Raw genomic sequence first — 20,447 nt, forward strand, 5'->3', positions numbered from 1 at the left:
TTGAAGACTAGTACATACAGTACATTCAATACAGTGGTACCTCAGTTTAAGAACAGTCCAGTTTAAGAAAGATTTGGTTTACAAACTCCACAAAACCGGAAATATTGTCCCAGTTTGAGAACTTTACCTCGGTCTAAGAATGGAATCTGAATGGTGGGAGGGCAGCAGCGGCGGGAGACCTCATTAGGGAAAGCGCGGCTCAGTTTAAGAATGGACATCCGGAATGGATTACGTTCATAAACCAAGGTACCAATGTACTCACATTGATTTTAAATGTACTTTAATTGCTTATATTGTTTTTTATTATATTACAATTTTGATTCTATGAAATACAATACAGGTAACTCACAACTTGAGGGACGCGGGTGGCGCTGTGGGTTAAAGCCTCAGCGCCTAGGGCTTGCCGATCGAAAGGTCGGCGGTTCGAATCCCCGCGGCGGGGTGCGCTCCCGTTGTTCGGTCCCAGCGCCTGCCAACCTAGCAGTTCGAAAGCACCCTTGGGTGCAAGTAGATAAATAGGGACCGCTTTCTAGCGGGAAGGTAAACGGCGTTTCCGTGTGCAGCTCTGGCTCGCCAGAGCAGCGATGTCACGCTGGCCACGTGACCCGGAAGTGTCTCCGGACAGCGCTGGCCCCTGGCCTCTTAAGTGAGATGGGCGCACAACCCCAGAGTCTGGCAAGACTGGCCCGTACGGGCAGGGGTACCTTTACCTTTACCTAACTCACAACTTTCACAGAGGTTAGGTTCTGGGGTGCCAAAATCGTATATAGTCAAAAAGAACTCCTTGGAACTGCTCACACACAAGCATCTTACCTTCCACAGCCAGCACACCCAGCAGGTCTTACCCCACCCCCAAGCATCACAGAGCACTTTTAAGCTCTCTGCTTTGCTCACCAAGCTCTGAAATATCTCACAGGGTCTCACAGAAGCCTCTCAGAGCCCAGTAAGCAAGTATGAGACCTTAAAAGATCTTTCCAATCCAGGAAAACCCTGCACAAAAAGAGCATTTTAAGCACTCCGCCTTCCATGCATTTAATTTGTGTGATTTCAACCAGTTGGTCTTCAACCGTGTAAAGTTGAAATTGCACAAGTTAAATGCATATAAGTTGTGGGTTATCTGTACAATGTATAACTAATAAAAGCAATAGAAATAAAATCAGAAATCATACAGCATCTAGCACAGTGCATTGCAATTGCTACAACAGCCAGAAATCATTAAGTGGTCCACCAAGACCCTCAGCAAGTTTCAAATGGCCTATGGGGGAAAGGTTTGGGAACCACTAGCCTGACACCACCTACAGACAGAGGTACTGAAAACACAAACACACACACTTGCACCTTTCCCTATTTCAGAACCTTTCCCCTTGAATTTATCCAGCACTGGAGTTCCAGTGGGAAGGAAAACTCTAAACCTTAGAGTGGTATGTTGCAAGCTATAGAGATAAAGAGTTGTATGTGGCAGAATGGTTCAGCAGCACACATGCCCTAACATTGCATTACATTCCATTACACACACTTTAAATGTAGTTAGGGAACAGATCATATATTTGGAAGACATGGGCCTTCTGCCATCACTTAGCGTCATGCCACTTTAAGCAAGCCAGTGTGACACACTCTTCTGGGTGAAACACTTATCAATCATTGAACATTCCATTAGGCCAGGCATGCCTTTGTAATGGTAAGTAGCCTACTTTTTCAACTGTATCATGGTGTATGTGGTGTATTCCGTACATTTAGGGAATGTAAATATTGTCCTTTACATTAGGAGCGCAGTGGCAATTCTGCCTTACAACAGCGTTCTGATTTGGTTTAGGCTCAAAGTTGTCAAGTGATTTCAGTTAATTTGCCACATTTAATCCCAGCACTCTGTCCACCATTGGTCTGCCTATGCAGCGATCAAACAATGGGCAAATATTAAAACATTATTTAGAATAGTAACAGAAAAGCTTTTCTAAAAATAAGTAAATCACAAGTTAACTCATAGAAAATTGTGATTCAGAACTATCATTATAGCAATATGTTTATATAAATGCATGCAGAGAAAATATAAAGTATTTAATAATATGCATTGGCACTTTAGCATTTCTGGCACTCTACAGAGTCCATATTTACAATAGCATACAATACAATGGTTCAAGTGAGTTTTTATGATGTATATGTCTGCATGTGTCGAATGAGATCTCTGTAGATCTGAAGCTCTCACTCATTTCTCCATACAAATAAGATTAGCATGCCTACCAAAAGTCAGCAGTATGCAGAGGTAGTTTCTGGAAATGTTAATAAGCTAACAATCTCATGCATGTCTACTGAGAAGTCCTAATGAGTTCAATCGTACTTACTGCAAGGTTAATGTCGTGCACAGAATTCTATAACTACATCATAACTTGGGGGTGGGTGAGACAGAGATAAATAATCACTACTGATGAGAGCTGGACAAAAAAACCTGACTATGACATTTCACTTACACACACTGAATGACAGGCAACAGCAAAGTTTTGCTTGAACCCTTTTGTAGAAAAATTATGTTATGCAGCAAGTATTCTTCTAAGCAATTACTGTGAGATGAGCCTACCTGACAATGTTTTTAGCCAATGAGAAGTCAGAGTTGTGATGATAAGCAAGTTATTTGACTCCAAGGCAACAAGAATTGCTGATGGGGGGGTCCTAAAGAGATGCTGTTTTCACTTCCCATTGGGTGCACTTTAGAGGCTTCTGTCTTATTTCCTAGTCCTCAGAATCACCATAGTTTACCCTTCCTTTTCCCCTAGCAACCAGGATGAATCTTTCCCATGGGTGGATTCATCTGAGATCAGGTAGTCCCTAGAAGTTGTTTTCTTAAAATACTACTAGTTTCTTATGTAATTGTTGCATGGTCAAGCCTCTTCTTGTATGGAAATATAATTCTGGGAAAAGCTTCACCAAGACTGTACTGTCCAACTGTCTAGTTTCTACAAAGTTCAGATTGTTTTCCAGTTGCTCTTGCTTCATGCCTTTGTAGTTTGGTGAGCATTTGAGGTGAGGTGATGAAACAAGCCAAAGTTAGAGAGTGATGGGTTCAGATGTAACACCCAGCCATAGTTAAATCAAACCAAAGTTCACAAGCCAACCATAGATTCTGACTGTGGTTTGTTGGCAGCAAACAAACCATAATTAAGCTGTTGGACAGGATTAACACATTAGGCCACACTATAGTTTAATAAACCATGGTTTTATGTGAGAACCACAGGCCAAAGTTTCATTATTCCAAGACTCTAGTGGTAGTATCTGTTCTGTAGAAGTTGACTGAACCATTACTTTTCAAGATTACTTCATGCTACACTTTCACCAGAATACCCTAAATTTTTTTAAAGCCTCAGTTTCAGAAAATATGCAAGGCAGCTCCATAACTTGTAAGAGCAAAAAAAATGATATGTACAAATGATATGTATAATTGTTTGATAAAGTATTATTTTGATTTCTTATTTTTCTGTTATTTCTTGAGATCCCACACACAGCAAGTAAATTACTGAGGACCGAGGCAAAGAAGACAAAGAAGTAGTCTTTAAGCCAGCTTGACATTTCACACAAAGGAAGTTTTTATGCACTGAGGTATATGACATGCAAAAATGACAGGTAGAAATTTTTAATAAGGACAGGCCTTCAAGCTGAACACATGCTGCATTTAAAGCGTATAAACTTTTGAGGGGAAAATAATATATTCACCTTAAGTACCCTATAGTGCTTGCCATTCGCTCTTACTGGCTATCCAGTAGCCAGCACAGTAGCTTAATTAACCAATCTTCGAAGCAGAGGCATAGGAGCAGGCCTACAGAAAAGAGACCTCTTAAGTATTGTTTACAAGGCTGCAATCAATTATTTGCAGCTACGGAAAATGCCCAGCAGTCGAGAAAGCGTAAATATGGGCCTTACAGGAAATGGGCATTGCATTCAAGTACAAGGCTCGGGCCATCCAAATGGTCCATCCTACCTTTGTATACTGGGGAGGTGGGGAAAGGCAACAACCACCACCACACAGCAACACAAACCGCACACATGCGGCATCATTGTAATAAATCCCGTCTGTTAAGGGCTCGTCCCTCCTAGGGAAGAGATTAGGTTGCTAATTCCCTTCTGCTTTCTGGTTGGAGGAGCAGGAAACCCCGCTAGCCTTCGCCCTCGTCGCCCCTGCCTCCCACCCCCATTTAACACTCCTCCGCAAGGCGACGGGCAGATGCGCCAGCCTGTGTGCCTATGTGTGTGTGTAAGTACCACTGCTACCCTCATGTATTATGCACATACACACAATTTCACCCCCACATGCACACACACACACACAAAAATACGCACACTGATGGGGGGGGTGGAAATCACACCACACTCCCATACACAGCACAACAACAGACTGACTCACGGCGATGAAACCCACGTATATAGATAGCGCTCGTTGTCCCCACCCTTATAAGCTCCAGTTGGGACGCGGGTTTCGGAGCGAACCTCCCTGGTGGAAACACAAAACAGGCTCCGGGAGTCCCAGCCACACCGCAAGGTACGAGATTCCCCCTCCACCCCAATAAAAACACACACACACACAACACTCCACCCTTCTCCTCACAAAAGCAACATGCCTCACAATCCACAGGCGAGGCAGGGCCCCAATCCCGCCACGGCCATATTTCTACCACCACCTTCTCCACCTCCCATTGTGTACCGTTCGAGGAGGAACCCCCCCCCCCAAAAAAAAACCTCCACAGGAACCCCGCGCCGCCAACCGCCAACCCGGCCCCATCACACACACACACACACCCGCGCGCGCCTGGCCTCTCGTGAGGCGGCCGTACCTTGAGGGAAGGAGGGAGGTCTCGCGCGCGGGGAGAGGTCGCGGCCGACTCCGGCCTTGTCCTTCTCTCTCGCTGTGGCGGCGGCGGCTGAGGGGGAGGGGGAGGGGCGCAGGTGCCTCGCGGGGGCAGCAGGAACCGGGAGGGAAGAGAAGGAGGAGGAGGAGGAAGGAAGGTGGCGCTGCTGCTGAGGCGGCGAGCGGGCGAAGGGAGGCGAGAAAGGCAGAGAGGGAAGGGGAGGAGTCTCCGCGGCTCCTGGCCGGCGCAGGGAAATAAAAAGAGGGCGGACGGCGCTTTCGCGGGGTCGACAACAGGCGCCACGGAGCCGTCGCCTCTCCTGAGGGAAAGATGGGAGAGAGAGGGCGATAGACTGCCGGGAGGTGAGGGACCAGCGGCGGAAGTCTCCCTTGTGGCGGCGGCGGCGGCGGCCTCCCGCCTCGCTCCCGTCGCCCCGCCTCGCAGGCAACGGCCGCAGTTAGCTGCGCCGGCCGGCGGCCTAGGAGGGGCGGGGCTACGCCGAAGTGGGCGGAGACGCGCCCACGAGCCAGCCGGCCATGAGGAGGGCTTTTTTTTTTGTTGTTCTCTCTTCAACCCCCACCCTTCCCCCTCAAAAAAAAAAAACTCCCCTCCCCTGCCAACCTCGAATTCGTAGGCAAAGTGGGCGGTGCCCGAGGGCGGGGGAGGTGAGTGACGCAAAAGGGGGAGGAGCTTCTGGGGCGGGCAGGGCCGTGAGAGAATCCGCGGCGGGGGCAGGGAAAGGGCACACGAGCTGGATGTGTGGAGTCTCTTCTCCGGGAGCCGCCTCTCTCTCCTCGCCTTGAAGGATGGGCGTCGCGGCCAATCAGCAAGCGCGCAAGGGGGACGTAGGCAAGGTGCTACGTTACGAGGGAAGCGGTGGGAAAGTGGGGGTTCGGTGGGAGGCGTGCAGTGGCTGCGCTGACTTTTACCCACCAGTACAGAAGCATCTCGCTCCGTTTGCGCTGCTTGTTTGGAAGTGTCCCAAGTAACCAGCCTTCATAAGGTTGGTGGTCAGCCAGTTCCTACTCAAGAGTAGACCCACTGAAGTTCTGGAGAGAGGGAGGGAAGTTCTCTATCAACTCTTTATCATGTTCATTGTTACCTAAAAAGCTCCATATTTTTTAAGCTTTCCTCACTGGGGAGTTGCTCCAATCCCTCGATCATTTTGGGAGCCCTTTTCTGAACCTTTTCCATATCTACTGTACTGTGATCACCGAAGAATTGATGCTTTTGAATTATGGTGCTGGAGGAGACTCTTGAGAATCCCATGGACTGCAAGAAGATCAAACCTCTCCATTCTTAAGGAAATCAGCCCTGAGTACTCACTGGAAGGACAGATCCTGATGCTGAGGCTCCAATACTTTGGCCACCTCATGAGAAGAGAAGACTCCCTGGAAAAGATGGAGGGCACAAGGAGAAGGGGACGACAGAGGACAGTGTTCTCAAAGCTACCAGCATGAGTTTGACCAAACTGTGGGAGGCAGTGGAAGACAGGAGTGTCTGGCGTGTTCTGGTCCATGGGGTCACGAAGAGTTGGACACGACTAAACAACAACAAAATCCTTTTTTGAGATGAACAGAACTGAGAACAGTATTCCAAGTGTGGTTGTGCCATAGTATTATGATATTGGCAGTTTCATTTCATTCCCTTTCCTAATGATCCCTAACACTGAATTCAACTTTTTCGCTACAGCCTTGGTGTTTCATTCCTAAGCAGTCACCATCAGTTGAGACCACATTAGCATACACATGAAATTAGGATTTTTTTTGTCCCAATGTACACCACTTTACATCAGGGACGCGGGTGGCGCTGTGGGTTAAAGCCTCAGCGCCTAGGACTTGCCGATCGAAAGGTCGGCGGTTCGAATCCTCGCAACGGGGTGCGCTCCTGTCGCTCGGTCCCAGCGCCTGCCAACCTAGCAGTTCGAAAGCACCCTCGGGTGCAAGTAGATAAATAGGGACCGCTTACCAGCGGGAAGGTAAACGGCGTTCCGTGTGCTGCGCTGGCTCGCCAGATGCAGCTTGTCACGCTGGCCACGTGACCCAGAAGTGTCTGCGGACAATGCTGGCTCCCGGCCTCTAGAGTGAGATGAGCGCACAACCCTAGAGTCTGTCAAGACTGGCCCGTATGGGCAGGGGTACCTTTACCTTTTTTAACACCACTTTACACTTGCTTACATTGAATTGCATTTGCCTTTTACTTCACATTCACCCAGTTTAAAAATCTCTTTTTGGAGTGCCTGACAATCCCTTTATTTAACCATCCTGAACAATTCAGACACCCTATTGCTCACCCCTAACTCTAGGTGATTTATAAACAAGTCAAAAGCCACAGCTCCCAGTACCAGTCCTTTAGGGACTCCACTTTCTACACCCTTCTGTTAGGATAATTCTCTGCTCCTACTCGGCTTCCTGTTCTGTAACCAATTGTAATAGAGTTTAATCAAAGCTTGAGATGTTAAGTTGGGTGCCAGACTTCTAACTCCTGGATCCAGCAAGTGTTAAAAGCTCAAGCCAGGTTAGCATCCTGGGTGATGGGCCATTAAGAGAACCAAGGATCAAGGACTTTTGCAAGATGGCAAATGAGTAAGGACTCCTTCCCTCAACAGATAAAGCCAGAATTTTAGGGTGTGACCCTAGATGCAAAAGCTGCAGGCTGGGAAGGAAGGGAAGCAGAGCAGTGACTGATTTCTGTTTGAATCCAGTCATTGCGGTTATAAGAGAAATAAGACCCTGTAGGGTTATATTGGCTCGGATAATATTTATGTGTAAATAAACCATTTAATGCTATGGGAGCTCTGTTGCAAATGGTAGTGGACACCAGTAATAATTGAGCAGGGTGACTGACAGTGTTGTTAGGTCTTTTTTTGCTTTTGGAAGTATATATACCATGTTAAACTTAACTATTAGCACCTAGAAGACAGGTGATCTAGTAATATTGGATAAAAGTTTCTGTACAAAACAGCATAATATTTTATCTGAGAAGTTTTTATTGGTTGTTTTCAGCCTGTTCAATTTACAAGTATTACCTAAAAGAACATCCTTTAGGACCCAAAATGCATCATCTTCTTTTTAATGCAAGACTACAAACCATTCAGTTCTTTGGTTTCACAGCAAGGACATTTTGTTTATTGATTTTGAAAAACAAATAGGCTGCTTTTCTGTTCCCCAAAGCGTGTAAAATACTGCTAAATACCCAACAGTAAAATAACGAGAATAGAAATAATAGAAATTTCCATATTTATACAGCAATTTTGCTGGTTGTTTTATGATGTTTTGGCAGCATTGCCTACATACCAACTGCAAAATAAATTAAGCTCTTTTTGTCTAGAAAATAATTTTAGTAGAAATCTCTTTAATACTCCATCTGGGGGTTTTCTTAAATTAATTATTTCCTTGTAGACTAGTTGAATACAGTCTAGAAATGAATATAACTGTAGGTGCAAATTACATTTATCACAAGCTCCACATATATTTCAGGGTGTTCAACTATTTGTCTTCATAACAGTCAATATTCAGCAGGCAGTTTTGCTCCTGCCTGCTTCTGCTTACTCATCGCATTTTGGCCTTGCAGTGTATCAAGAGAAGAAAAAGTCAGTAGCGGAAGGGTATAATTCAGCTCAACTCAAAAGTTCTTTCAGGACCACCCTTAAAATTTTGACTAAAGACTGCCACATTTTTATGCTGAGCACAAACTATTACAATGTTAACTGTGGACTTTTTCTTTTTAAACCATTCTCTCAAATGCCCTTTTTTTCTGATGGTGCTCCGTATTTACACATAGCACAAATCTGTCTAAATTTCACCTTTCCGCTTACTCCTTCTCCACTCCATAGTCTGGCATCTGTGATCAATTACACACATACATTTAAAGCACACTTAACACATGTTTAAAGCGCATGGCTTCCTCCAAAGTATCGAGGGAACTGTAGTTTGTTAATGGTGCTTGGTATTGTTAATCTGTGAGAGACAGATTGGGAGTTCCTGGGATTCTACAGGAAAGCCATATGCATACAGCATCCTTCTTAAAGGACTGTCTTACCCTCCATAAATCCATACTGCCCAGCAGTCCCCAGCCACCTTCCATTAGTTTTTCCAATGAGGGCATTTTCATTCCATCTCTTTCCAGTTTATCATGCTTCTGTTAGTTCCTTCAATCACATTTTTGTCTTTGGAGTCATCTCAATCACTTCCACCTTATTAGTGAGCTAGTTTGGTGTTTTAAAAAAAATGATATAAATGGAAACCAGTCTTGTGTTCATAAACAAAAATGTCCAAATATTGGTTCCTTCAAAACAACTTCTTTGTTTTGCAGTGATTTCTAACTAGTTTCCATGATTTCCTGCGGGGTCTTTTGATATCTCTGTTGTCAATTCCCATCTCACTTTGCCATTCCTGAAAACTTCACATACCCTTATAAGCATCATCACTTGTTTTAAAAATCTTCTGCCTCATTCTTGCTGGGGGATTCCCTTTTAAAACGTTATATACCTTTATATAAAGAAATATTGCATTTAAACTAAAGCATGTGGATTATGAACATGATAGCCTTTTCTGCAACAGTTCACCAAAACGAAGAGCTCATCCATACTTGCTTAGAAAATCCAGATTTTCAATCATCGCTTTGTCCTCACACTGCCCAGAACCAAGTGGTTTGTGTACGGGCTATTTTTAAAACCCGGATCTTCTGTGTCCATCTCCCCCTTATTTATCATTAATATCTTCACCTCTAACCCTGTCTCCATGGAAACTGCTCTTACCTATTGAAGTGAGCATGCTCGACGGAACCTTTTTTCTCCGCCTCCGGGACATGCACAAATTAATCTGCAGATCTGTTTATTGGAAAATAAAATAAATTCCCTAACAACTATATGTGCACAAAGTGGGTGATATGCAGTTTAACACTTTATTGATGCCAGAGGACTCAAGGGATAGGATTGATATTAGTGCATGTTTTTAAAAAAGTTTGTTGTTGGTTTTTTTTTTTAAAAAAAAGAGTGTTTCATGAATGTTATACTAAGGCAACATGGGACGCAGGTGGCGCTGTGGCTTAAATCACAGAGCCTAGGACTTGCCGATCAGAAGGTTGGCAGTTCGAATCCCTGCGATGGGGTGAGCTCCCGTTGCTCGGTCCCTGCTCCTGCCAACCTAGCAGTTCGAAAACACGTCAAAGCACAAGTAGATAAATAGGTCCACTCCAGCAGGAAGGTAAACGGCGTTTCCATGCGCTGCTCTGGTTCGCCAGAAGCAGCTTAGTCATGCTGGCCACATGACCCGGAAGCTGTCTGTGGACAAACATCGGCTCCGTCGGCCAGTAAAACGAGATGAGTGCCACAACCCCAGAGTCGGTCACAACTGGACCTAACGGTCAGGAGTCCCTTTACCTTTACCTAAGGCAACATCAATTAATTGCAACAAAACTCACAGAGTGTTACATGCTTCTATTGGTCACATAAAAGAAAGAAAAGGAGCAAGGAAATTGTCAAATAACTAAATCACTGAACACATTGCCAAGGCCTCAACTATCCATGACATAGCATCTTCATAAGTAAGCATTGATAGCTGGAGGTCTCATATTAACATCACATCTATTTGCATAGCTGATATATGATTGTGTTTAGATTGGCTTCTAACAACCCCTTTTTTTTTGTTATTAAATGCTTGGCAAGAGACAGATCCCAAACTTTTTTAATGCTTTTGGGTTGGATCCAGAGCTGGGTTTAATAGAGCTCTACTAGCTAGATGCTCCATTAGGAGGAAGAGGTGGTTTTCAACCAATGCTTCGTCCCCTATTCCTCTGCCCAAAATCCATTCTGGTGGTGATAGAGAGAACTGCCAGAAGAAGAGGGGCCGCCAAAATCACTGCTGACCCATCCTCCTGTAGGTAAAGTGTAAAGGTAAAGGGACCCCTGACCGTTAGGTCCAGTCGTGACCGACTCTGGGGTTGCAGCACTCGTCTCGCTTTATTGGCCGAGGGAGCCGGCGTACAGCTTCCGCGTCATGTGGCCAGCATGACTAAGCCACTTCTGGCGAACCAGAGCGGCACATGGAAACGCCATTTATCTTCCCGCCGGAGCGGCACCTATTTATCTACTTGCACTTTGATGTGCTTTTGAACTGCTAGGTGGGCAGGAGCAGGGACCGAGCAGCGGGAGCTCACCCCGCCGCGGGGATTCGAACCGCCAACCTTCTGATCGGCAAGTCCTAGGCTCTGTGGTTTAACCCACAGCGTCACCTGCGTCCTGAAGGTGGGGACATCTAATTAGCTGACAGGGCGCATGAATGTAGCCAGGGTTTTTGTTGGGACGGCAGGACATTGTTAGGGGGGACAGGACTTTTGGTAGTGGGGGGGAAGAACCGATGTGATTGGTCAGTTAAGTATTTTTATTGTTTTACTTGATCGGGGGGGGCTGCCCCTCTGCGACCCCCCTTGGCTACGCCCATGACAGGGATCCTTTGCGCAGTCTCCAAATGGAAGGAGACCTTCCTTCATGGAGACAGGTGTCCAGTCTTTGGCTATTTGAAATTCTCCCAAGAGAGGCAGAAAGTAGACAGGGAGCAGATAAACATGGCTTATTGTTAAGCAAGACTTAACTTGCTAGCTTTGGAGTGGTGGTACAGCCTATAGTTAGAGTACTAAAGTGGGGTTCCACACACATCCTGAGCCTAAGATGGAGGTGTTCACAGCATTAACACCCCAAGAAGGTCCTGTTTCCCGCATTCGTGCAGCCTTGGATTCAAACAGAACTCAACCATCACCCTGTCTCTCAGTCTCCCCAGCTTGCTGCTTTTCTTCTAGATCACACCGCTCTCAAATATCTGTTCTTAACTCTGGCTTTGTCCTTCTAATGATCCATGAGTTGATCCATTTGCCGCCCTCACACAGATCTCCTTCCTTTGTTCCCCTCAATGGCCCATCACCTAGGCAATCACTTCCCCAGGAGGCTAACCTGGCTATTCTGATAATTAGAAGGGGGCCGAGGCATTAGAGGGGTCTCAGCACACAGCCTACTCCCCACCGCCAAAGCATAACAATAAAATAATTGAGATAATACTTTGAACTTACCATGAAGCATCCACTGCATTCATTTGTACAGCTTCAGAGAGAAATCACTTTTTATTCTGAAGTGTAGCTTGCTTTTCTTCTGGCGTACAAGCAGCTGCAATGCAAGCTTCAAAGCAGCCGCCAGCTGTAGAAATGGCTTTCTACTGCTCATGCGTATCTTTTTCTTGGACTGTGGCCAATATCAGGGCAGCGCAAGTAATGTGAAACTTTGATACATAAAGCTCAAAAGTGCATAATAAGCAGGAGCAGCAACAAATGCATGTAAATAATCAGAAAGTTCCAAAGTATGGGCAGGAGATAAAAGGTAAAGGTAAAGGAGCTGGGACAGTTAAGTCCAGTCACAAACGACTGGAGTTGCGGCGCTTATCTCATTTTACTGGCTGAGGAAGCCGGCGTTTGTCCGCAGACAGTTTTTCCGGGTCATGTGGCCAGCATGACTAAGCCGCTTCTGGCGAAACCAGAGCAGCGCACAGAAGCACCCTTTACCTTCCCGCCGGAGCGGTACCTATTTATCTACTTGCACTTTGTGCTTTCGAACTGCTAGGTTGGCAGGAGCTGGGACCGATCAATGGGAGCTCACCCTGTCATGGGGATTCGAACTGCCAACCTTCCGATCAGCAAGCCCTAGACTCAGTGATTTAGACCACAGTGCCACCCACGTCCCATGTACAACGGAAGCTTACCCCGTTGCGGAGGCAGGAGATAATATGCTGCATTTGAAAGAGCAGCTACAATACATTCCATACTCATGTGCGTGCTGATTAAATCAGTGGACTTTTCAGTGGAGTGCCTCATTGTCAGATGTGTGTGGCTGCTTTTGAAAAAAATTCAGAAACACGGAAGTACCCAGGCTGGAAGAGCAAATACAACTGGGTAAATATTAATCAACTCTCCTTTTTAAAAATAAATAATAAATATGGAAGACGGTAGCTTTCTGCCTCTTATGCTCATATTATTTCTGTGGGTCTCTGGTCTTGGTTTGGCATCCCAAATGTATACAGCCAAAATTGGGCATTTTTCAGTTCTATTGATTTCAGTGGAAGAGTTCAACACATCCTTATGTCTATTTCACTGGAATCAATGGAACCCAAAACTACTTAATTTATCATGCCCATATATATATTTTTAGGGACCAGTTTGGTACCTCTGGATATACTTTTCAGGTCTTCCCTACATTCGGGTTGATTTCAGCAAAAGCTCCTGAGAAAAAAAACAGCAGTAAGCTGGTGAATTCTGTGGAAATGAAGGTCGCTTCCAGGCCTGTTTACTCAGCATTCATCCTGATTTCTTTGCACAAAGGCTATATGTTGCTCACCTGCACATCCATTCAGATTTGTTTGTGCAGAGGATGTGTGACATTGCATCAAGAAAATGTTAAGCCACACCTTCTGGTCCATTTTCTGGTCACTTAAAGTAAAGGTAAAGGGACCCCTGACCATTAGGTCCAGTCGTGACTGACTCTGGGTTGTGGCACTCATCTCGCTTTATTGGCTGAGGGAGCCGGCGTACAGCTTCCGGGCCATGTGGCCAGCATGACTAAGCCGTTTCTGGCGAACCAGAGCAGCGCACGGAAACGCCGTTTTCCTTCCTGCTGGAGCGGTACCTATTTATCTACTTGCACTTTGACGTGCTTTCGAACTGCTAGGTTGGCAGGAGCTGGGACCGAACAATCGGAGCTCACCCCGTCGTGGGGATTCGAACTGCCAACCTTCTGATGGGCAAGTCCTAGGCTCTGTGGTTTAATACTTACCTTATCGCAAAAATTCGGATTTCTCTTTTTCTTTTGGGGGTAACTGGATTGGTTCTACAAGAGTGCCAGGATGTGCAATCTACTTTAACTGTACAACCAAAGCCTTTTGAATATAGCAGGTCACCTTTTTCCAAAACATGGAGCTTAACGTGCAGATATCAAGCGGCACTGAGGTAAAGCCCTGCTATTATTTCCAGTAATCCTTTGATTTTTTAAAAGATAAGAATTAAAAGATTAGGACTGCTGTGGAGAACCACCCACATACGCCAACCCTGTCCCATCCAGCTACAACAGGAGAAGACCAAAGCAACAACTGGTTGAAAAGAGGGGGATGTGGCCTATAGGAAGCCTTGGGCAATTTTCAATGCCTTGGGGAGACCAGAGAGGGGAAGTCTGGAAGGGATGGTATAGATGCAAGGCAAAAGGGGACAGATAATCAGCAAAGGAGTGGCACTGACAGGTTTGTGGCAGAAACCACGTACTGGTTCTCTGAACCGGTAAGCCTAAATAGCCACGTCCTTGTGCACATTACTGACTTAAAACACAGCAAGGCCAATTCCCCCATTGCATTGCAAGTTGCATTTTTAGATTGCTGTACAGAAAAGGAAGGGGACAGGGATATCTTCACTCAAGGCACATTGCCTTATTTGTTTGCCCCTGCTCGCAAACTCCTATCCAACAATGTTGTCATCTGCGCATACACAACACGTCTGAATGTAGACCACCCCAGCTGAACCGCAACCTATGTTTTCATATTGGCTAGAAGCTAGTTTGAGGGGAAATGCATCAAACTAGGGCGTTTCTCAAGAAACTACAGGATATGTATGGATTGTGGCTGATGTCATGTGTACTTGGCTTGACAAACCAGTGATGGGAGTGCAGCGAAGCCGGAGTAAATGGTAATGTGTACACAGCCAAAGTTGCTACTCCAAGAATAGGAGAGGGGAGTCAAATGAAGTCTGGAGGAGGAATCTATAGCTATTCCAGTGAGGTGGGAGGCACTTATAAGCAGCCAGCACCCTTTCTGGTTTAAGCAAACCTGTCTCTGTACCCCAAACTCAATGTCTTGGGATCCCATTGGCTTTATGGAGATGAGAGCCTTAACCCCTTATGACTACTATCATTGCTCTTCCATGGTACAAGCAACAGGAGGGCCTGAGATGACAACCTCCCTTCCCACTTACCAGGAAAACCCCAAACAGGAATCGGAAGAGAAGAAAATTAAAACTGAATCCTTGGGCCCTTGGGGAGGAATAGGAATCAGCCTCTGCTTAGATGCCTCAGTTGCCAGGATTGGGCCTGAGGAGGGATGCTGAGACAGTTCCCACTGGTACAACTTGGATAGAACAACAACAACAACAACAACAACAACAACAACAACAACAACAACAACAACTATATTATTTATACCCCACCCATCTGGCTGAGTTTCCCCAGCCACTCTGGGCGGCTTCCAACAAAATATTAAAATACAACCTTGCGAGCTGCTGTGAGTGATGGAAGAATGGTTGGCATCCTCTTACCAGGGGATAGTTGTCGACACATAGCAATCCAATTGGACATTCCTTATGCCACTGCCTGTACAGCTAACTATTAAAAACTGTTCTAGTTAAGTGAACTCTTTCTGACAGGTGCATAGCCATAATTTACTTTTTAAAGACAACATTGCTATGTTGGTACCACTAATCACTTTACATGCTCAGGAACGCCAGAACCTACTTTGTCCTAGGATGAATGGGAAATGGCTGCAATCCAGTGCACAGTTAAGCATGCTTAACTCCCATTGTGCCCCTTTTCTTTCCATGGGACTTAAGCATGCTTAATTGTGCACTGGATTGCTGCCAATGCCTCATCCTGGATCCTATTCAAGAAAACACAATAACCAACTCTGCTCCGATTATAAAACAGAGCACAAATAATGAGAGATCTCTTTACTTCATATATACCTCGAACAGCCACGTGCCTTTTGATCACCCTGGCTTCTGAGATCTAAATTGGTCATGGAAAACTAGTGATTTGTGAAGTGCAGCATCATTTATTGTCACAGAAATTAGGTTCATATGCATCTTCAATCTCTACAAGGAAGAACAAGACATTTTAATGTAATACTGACTGTGGGGATTATAAGCACTATAGCACAGCCAAGGACATTTATTGTGAATCATTTATCTGAAGGGGGGTGGTGGAATAAATTCTTGCAGATTAAACAGATAAATAGGGTTTTAAACAAGATGCTGGGAGAATGTCCATGTTAGTTGTCTCTGATGAAGAAAAATCAATGCAGATTTTGCTAATATATCCAGTTATTTGAGGAAAGACCTAATTCAAGGTAAAAAGGTAAAGGGACCCCTGACCATTAGGTCCAGTCGTGAACTACTCTGGGGTTGTGGCGCTCATCTCGCTTTTTTGGCCAAGGGAGCCGGCATACAGCTTCCGGGTCATGTGGCCAGCATGACTAAGCCGCTTCTGGCGAACCAGAGCAGCGCACGGAAACACCCTTTACCTTCCCGCCGGAGCAGTACCTATTTATCTACTTGCACTTTGACGTGCTTTGGAATTGCTAGGTTGGCAGGAGCAGAGACCGAGCAATGCGAGCTCACCCTGACGCAGAGATTCGAAACGCCAACCTTCTGCTCGGCAAGTCCTAGGCTCTGCGGTTTAACCCACAGCACCAGCCGCGTCCCTAATTCAAGGTAGCTTTCAATTTTAAAAACACTATCAAACTGCAGAAAGTAACAGTAAAAGAAACAGAATAAACCAGGGGTGCTGACTTGCCCCCCACATTGAGGGGGCTCAGTGTCACATGATCCGTCCCATCTTCACCCGGCGGGCCAGTGCTGGCCCGGCAGCAACAGGGACCGTGGAGGGCGAAAACTGACCACCTCTTGCCCCCCACCCAATGGGCCAGTGCTGGCCTGGGGGCGGTGGGGGATTGTGACCCCCTCAATATTGGGGAGGGCTCGCCCCCCTTGCCAAGAAATATTGAGGGGGCTGAAGCCCCTTCTGCCCCCATATTTGGCACATAAACAAAGGCCTTAGCTAAAAAACATTTTTTTAAGAAGAAAAATCACCAAAATAGTCAATGTCTACTTAAAAAGCCAAGGGACGCGGGTGGCGCTGTGGGTTAAACCACAGAGCCTAGGATTTGCTGATCAGAAGGACGAAGGTTCGAATCCTCACGACGGGGTGAGCTCCCATTGTTCAGTCCCTGCTCCTGCCAACCTAGCAGTTTGAAAGCACATCAAAGTGCAAGTAGATAAATAGGTACCGCTCCAGCGGGAAGGTAAACAGCGTTTCCGTGCGCTGCTCTGGTTCGCCAGAAGTGGCTTTGTCATGCTGGCCACATGACCTGGAAGCTGTATGCCGGCTCCCTCGGCCAATAAAGTGAGATGAGCGCCGCAACCCCAGAGTCGGTCACGACTGGACCTAATGGTCAGGGGTCCCTTTACCTTTATCTTACTTAAAAAGCCAGTGAACAGGGCTGTATTCCCCAGGTGTTTTGAACTATAACGCCCATCACTTCCAGCCAGCTTGGGCCTGGTGAGGTTGTAGTCCAATATACCTGTAGGACATCAGACTGTGAAAGGCTGGTTTGGGGGCCACATACATGCCCTTGAAGACACGGCCCTCTTCAGTGCACTGCCACTGCTCAGAATGTGGCTTTTTGTCTTGTGCAAACTTCAGCACGGTGGCTGAGAGATCGAGATTTTTTGAGCAACGTCGTTCTCGACGGATAGGATAGCAAGTGATGGGAGCCTCTCATCCATCACGCTAGATTGCAAGTGCGTTTTGACGCGATCCCGTTATGAGAAGCTACGCTGGCAACTGTAAACTGGAAGCATCGGGAGAAGGCATGGAGCTATCCAGGGATTTGGGAAGACATCAGTCATTTTGCGAATGCACGCAGTGCATTTTGTGGTGAGCCATTTCCAGAAGGGAGAATGTGGCGGAGGGGGCCAAGCTCAACACAAAGATCTGCACTATCGATGAGGTTGCCATCAGTGAGGGCTCTGTGTAGATCCAGGCAGTGTACATCCATAGTTTTTCAAGGTTGTACAAGAATCCTTCTATATTCCTCCGAGCATCAAGCTGCTCAAATCGTTCTTCATTTGTAATGTGAGCAGTGTTGACAAGACTGTTAGAGGACTCCTGTTTGATGATTTCTACTGCATTCCTCATTGTTAGTCTGATCCAATATGTATTGCTGCTTGAAAGATTTGGGGTATAAATCCTATTTTCATCTGTGTACATGTTCCAGAATTTTCACACACACAAAAAGAGCTCCCCTTTTAGTAAGAAATGTAATTTGGTAGGATTTATTATAGCTATCTGGTAGTCACTGGAGTGTTACCCCATGGAGCCTAATCAGATTGGTCTTGTTTACATGTGATACAGCAGTAGTCTTTCCAAGTCTTATTTATTCATCCAGTGGAGTAACAGATACTCTTCATTTTGAGTGTGTAAAAATATTCCATTTTTAGATGTTTCGTGATTTAAATTTTAAATCCATACTGTTTTCACATAGTGCTACAAATAGACTGACTCAGTTTATAGGTTATTTTGCTTTAAAAAAAAATATCCAGGCTACACACCCCAAATTAGTGACACACCAAGGAGTCATTGCCATCCTTATACTACAATGGAGTGTGTGTGGGGCTTCCTCTGAAGGCAGAATTCTGCAGCCTGCCTTCTGCTGACATTAGGTATGGATAGCATATTATGTCCAGGAGTGATGTATGGAAGTGAGAGCTGGACCATAAAGAAGGCTGATCGCCAAAGAATTGATGTTTTTGAATTATGGTGCTGGAGGAGAAGATCAAACCTATCCATCCTTAAGGAAATCAACCCTGAGTGCTCACTGGAAGGACAGATCCTGAAGCTGAGGCTCCAATACTTTGGCCACCTTCATGAGAAGAGAAGACTCCCTGGAAAAGACCCTGATGTTGGGAAAGATGGAGGGCACAAGGAGAAGGGGACGGCAGACGACGAGATGGTTGGACAGTGTTCTTGAAGCTACCAGCCTGAGTTTGACCAAACTGCGGGAGGCAGCGGAAGACAGGAGTGCCTGGCGTGCTCTGGTCCATGGGGTCCATCACACCTAATGGAATACCCACCCCAAAATACCTTGACATCATATGAAGAAGCCAGGCCCTGTGTGCCATTAATAATAATAATAATAATAATAATAATAATAATAATAATACCCCGCCCATCTGGCTGGGCCTCCCCAGCCATTCTGGGCGGCTTCCAACAGGATATTAAAAACACAATAAAACATCAAACATTAAAAACTTCCCTAAACAGGGCTGCCTTCAGATGTCTTCTAAAAGTCAGATAGTTGTTTATTTCCTTGACATCTGATGGGAGGGCGTTCCACAGGGCGGGCGCCAATACTGAGAAGGTTCCCTGTAACCTCACTTCTCGCATTGAGGGAACCACCAGAAGGTCCTCTGCGCTAGACCTCAGTCAGTTATTTCGAAAAGTAAATACCAGGACACCCCAAAAGTTGTTGAGCTTTTATTTAGGAAGACCCCCACAATTGTTGCACTTGTCTAGAATCCAGGACAAGTCTGGATATGCTCCCAGCAATGATCCACCTGGCTGAAATTGAGGGTGCTTGAATTGGAGCTTTCCAGACTTTTCATGTCGGTGACCAATTTTGGGCATGCATCATTTTCACATCACATAAATTCCATTTTACTAGCAAATCGGAGATTAGACTAAAACCTTTCCAGTCCTAGGAAGAGTGTGAGGAATGTTCATGCGACACACCTACACACTGCAGCCGACACAGAGTTTGGAAAGCTCCGGCTTAAATGCATTACCATGTGTTTAATTCTGGAATGTTTCCCAGTAAGTCTCGTGTAACTTTGGCCACATGGCTACCAGCATGAGTATCCTATTTCGTTCTTCATTTTGTTTTGTGTGTGAGTGACCTGCCTGTAATAGCTGCATCTCCATGAACACTGAAGAAGAGAAGGGTTTGGATTTGGATTTGATATCCCGCTTTATCACTACCCAAAGGAGTCTCAAAGCGGCTAACATTCTCCTTTCCCTTCCTCCCCCACAACAAACACTCTGTGAGGTGAGTGGGGCTGAGAGACTTCAGAGAAGTGTGACTGGCCAAGGTCACCCAGCAGCTGCATGTGGAGGAGCAGAGACGCGAACCTGGTTCCCCAGATTACGGGTCTACCGCTCTTAACCACTACACCACACTGGCTCTCCGTGTTAGATAACTCTCTCCCTTAAGCACAATAGAGGACAGGAGAGCTAATGCATCTTTGTGAATGTATGTGACAGAAAGAAGTACAGAAGTTGATGTTCTCCCAAAGAAGCAGTAAGGAGAAGTCTGCTGAAAGGAGGAAGTGGAAACCTCTCAGAAGGAACCGCATGGCCTAGGTGGGTCACATACAGAAGGCTGAGTGGAAGTACTAGAAAGAGAGAAAGAGACTGTTCATTTGAATGTTAAAGGAAGAAGCTGTAATCTTCAACTAGAAAAAAACGAAGCCCATGCTTGGATAAGCATGTGAATGTAAATACTTTGCACCCTTCGTTAGTTCTGCAAGTAAAGGCTTTTTGCTTTATCAAGTGTTTGGACGTTTTCATTTCAAAAAAGAAAAAGAAATGCACATGATTTGGCTTCCTAGCTGCAGTTTAGTTACTCTGTCAACACTGAGCACCTCCCTGTTTAATTGTGATCTCTAAATGGTAGTCTTTGCAGGCAGAACTTCCTTACACACTGTAGTTTTATCTCCAGAAATGTTCCGCTGTTTTCACTGACAGTTCATTTAGGACTGAGT

General features: G+C 45.6%; 1 protein-coding gene across 7 annotated transcripts in view; it reads right to left on the bottom strand.

Moving 5' to 3' along the window:
- The window catches only part of CSNK1G3 (casein kinase 1 gamma 3), a 52,389-nt gene extending 47,078 nt beyond the window's left edge, over positions 1 to 5,311 (bottom strand). For 2 of the 7 annotated variants that reach the window (XM_081930683.1, XM_081930681.1), the window contains exon 1: positions 4,818 to 5,311. The gene's annotated coding sequence lies outside the window, so the exon portion shown is untranslated. Of the gene's footprint in view, positions 1 to 3,702; positions 3,820 to 4,817 lie in introns of those variants that run through there. The other 5 variants (XM_081930682.1, XM_081930679.1, XM_081930680.1 and 2 more) reach the window with 4 other exon arrangements.
- Between the last annotated feature and the right edge of the window lie 15,136 nt (positions 5,312 to 20,447).

This window comes from Podarcis melisellensis (genome assembly GCF_964234715.1).
Source record: "Podarcis melisellensis genome assembly, chromosome: 11".
Taxonomy (NCBI): Eukaryota; Metazoa; Chordata; class Lepidosauria; order Squamata; family Lacertidae; genus Podarcis; species Podarcis melisellensis.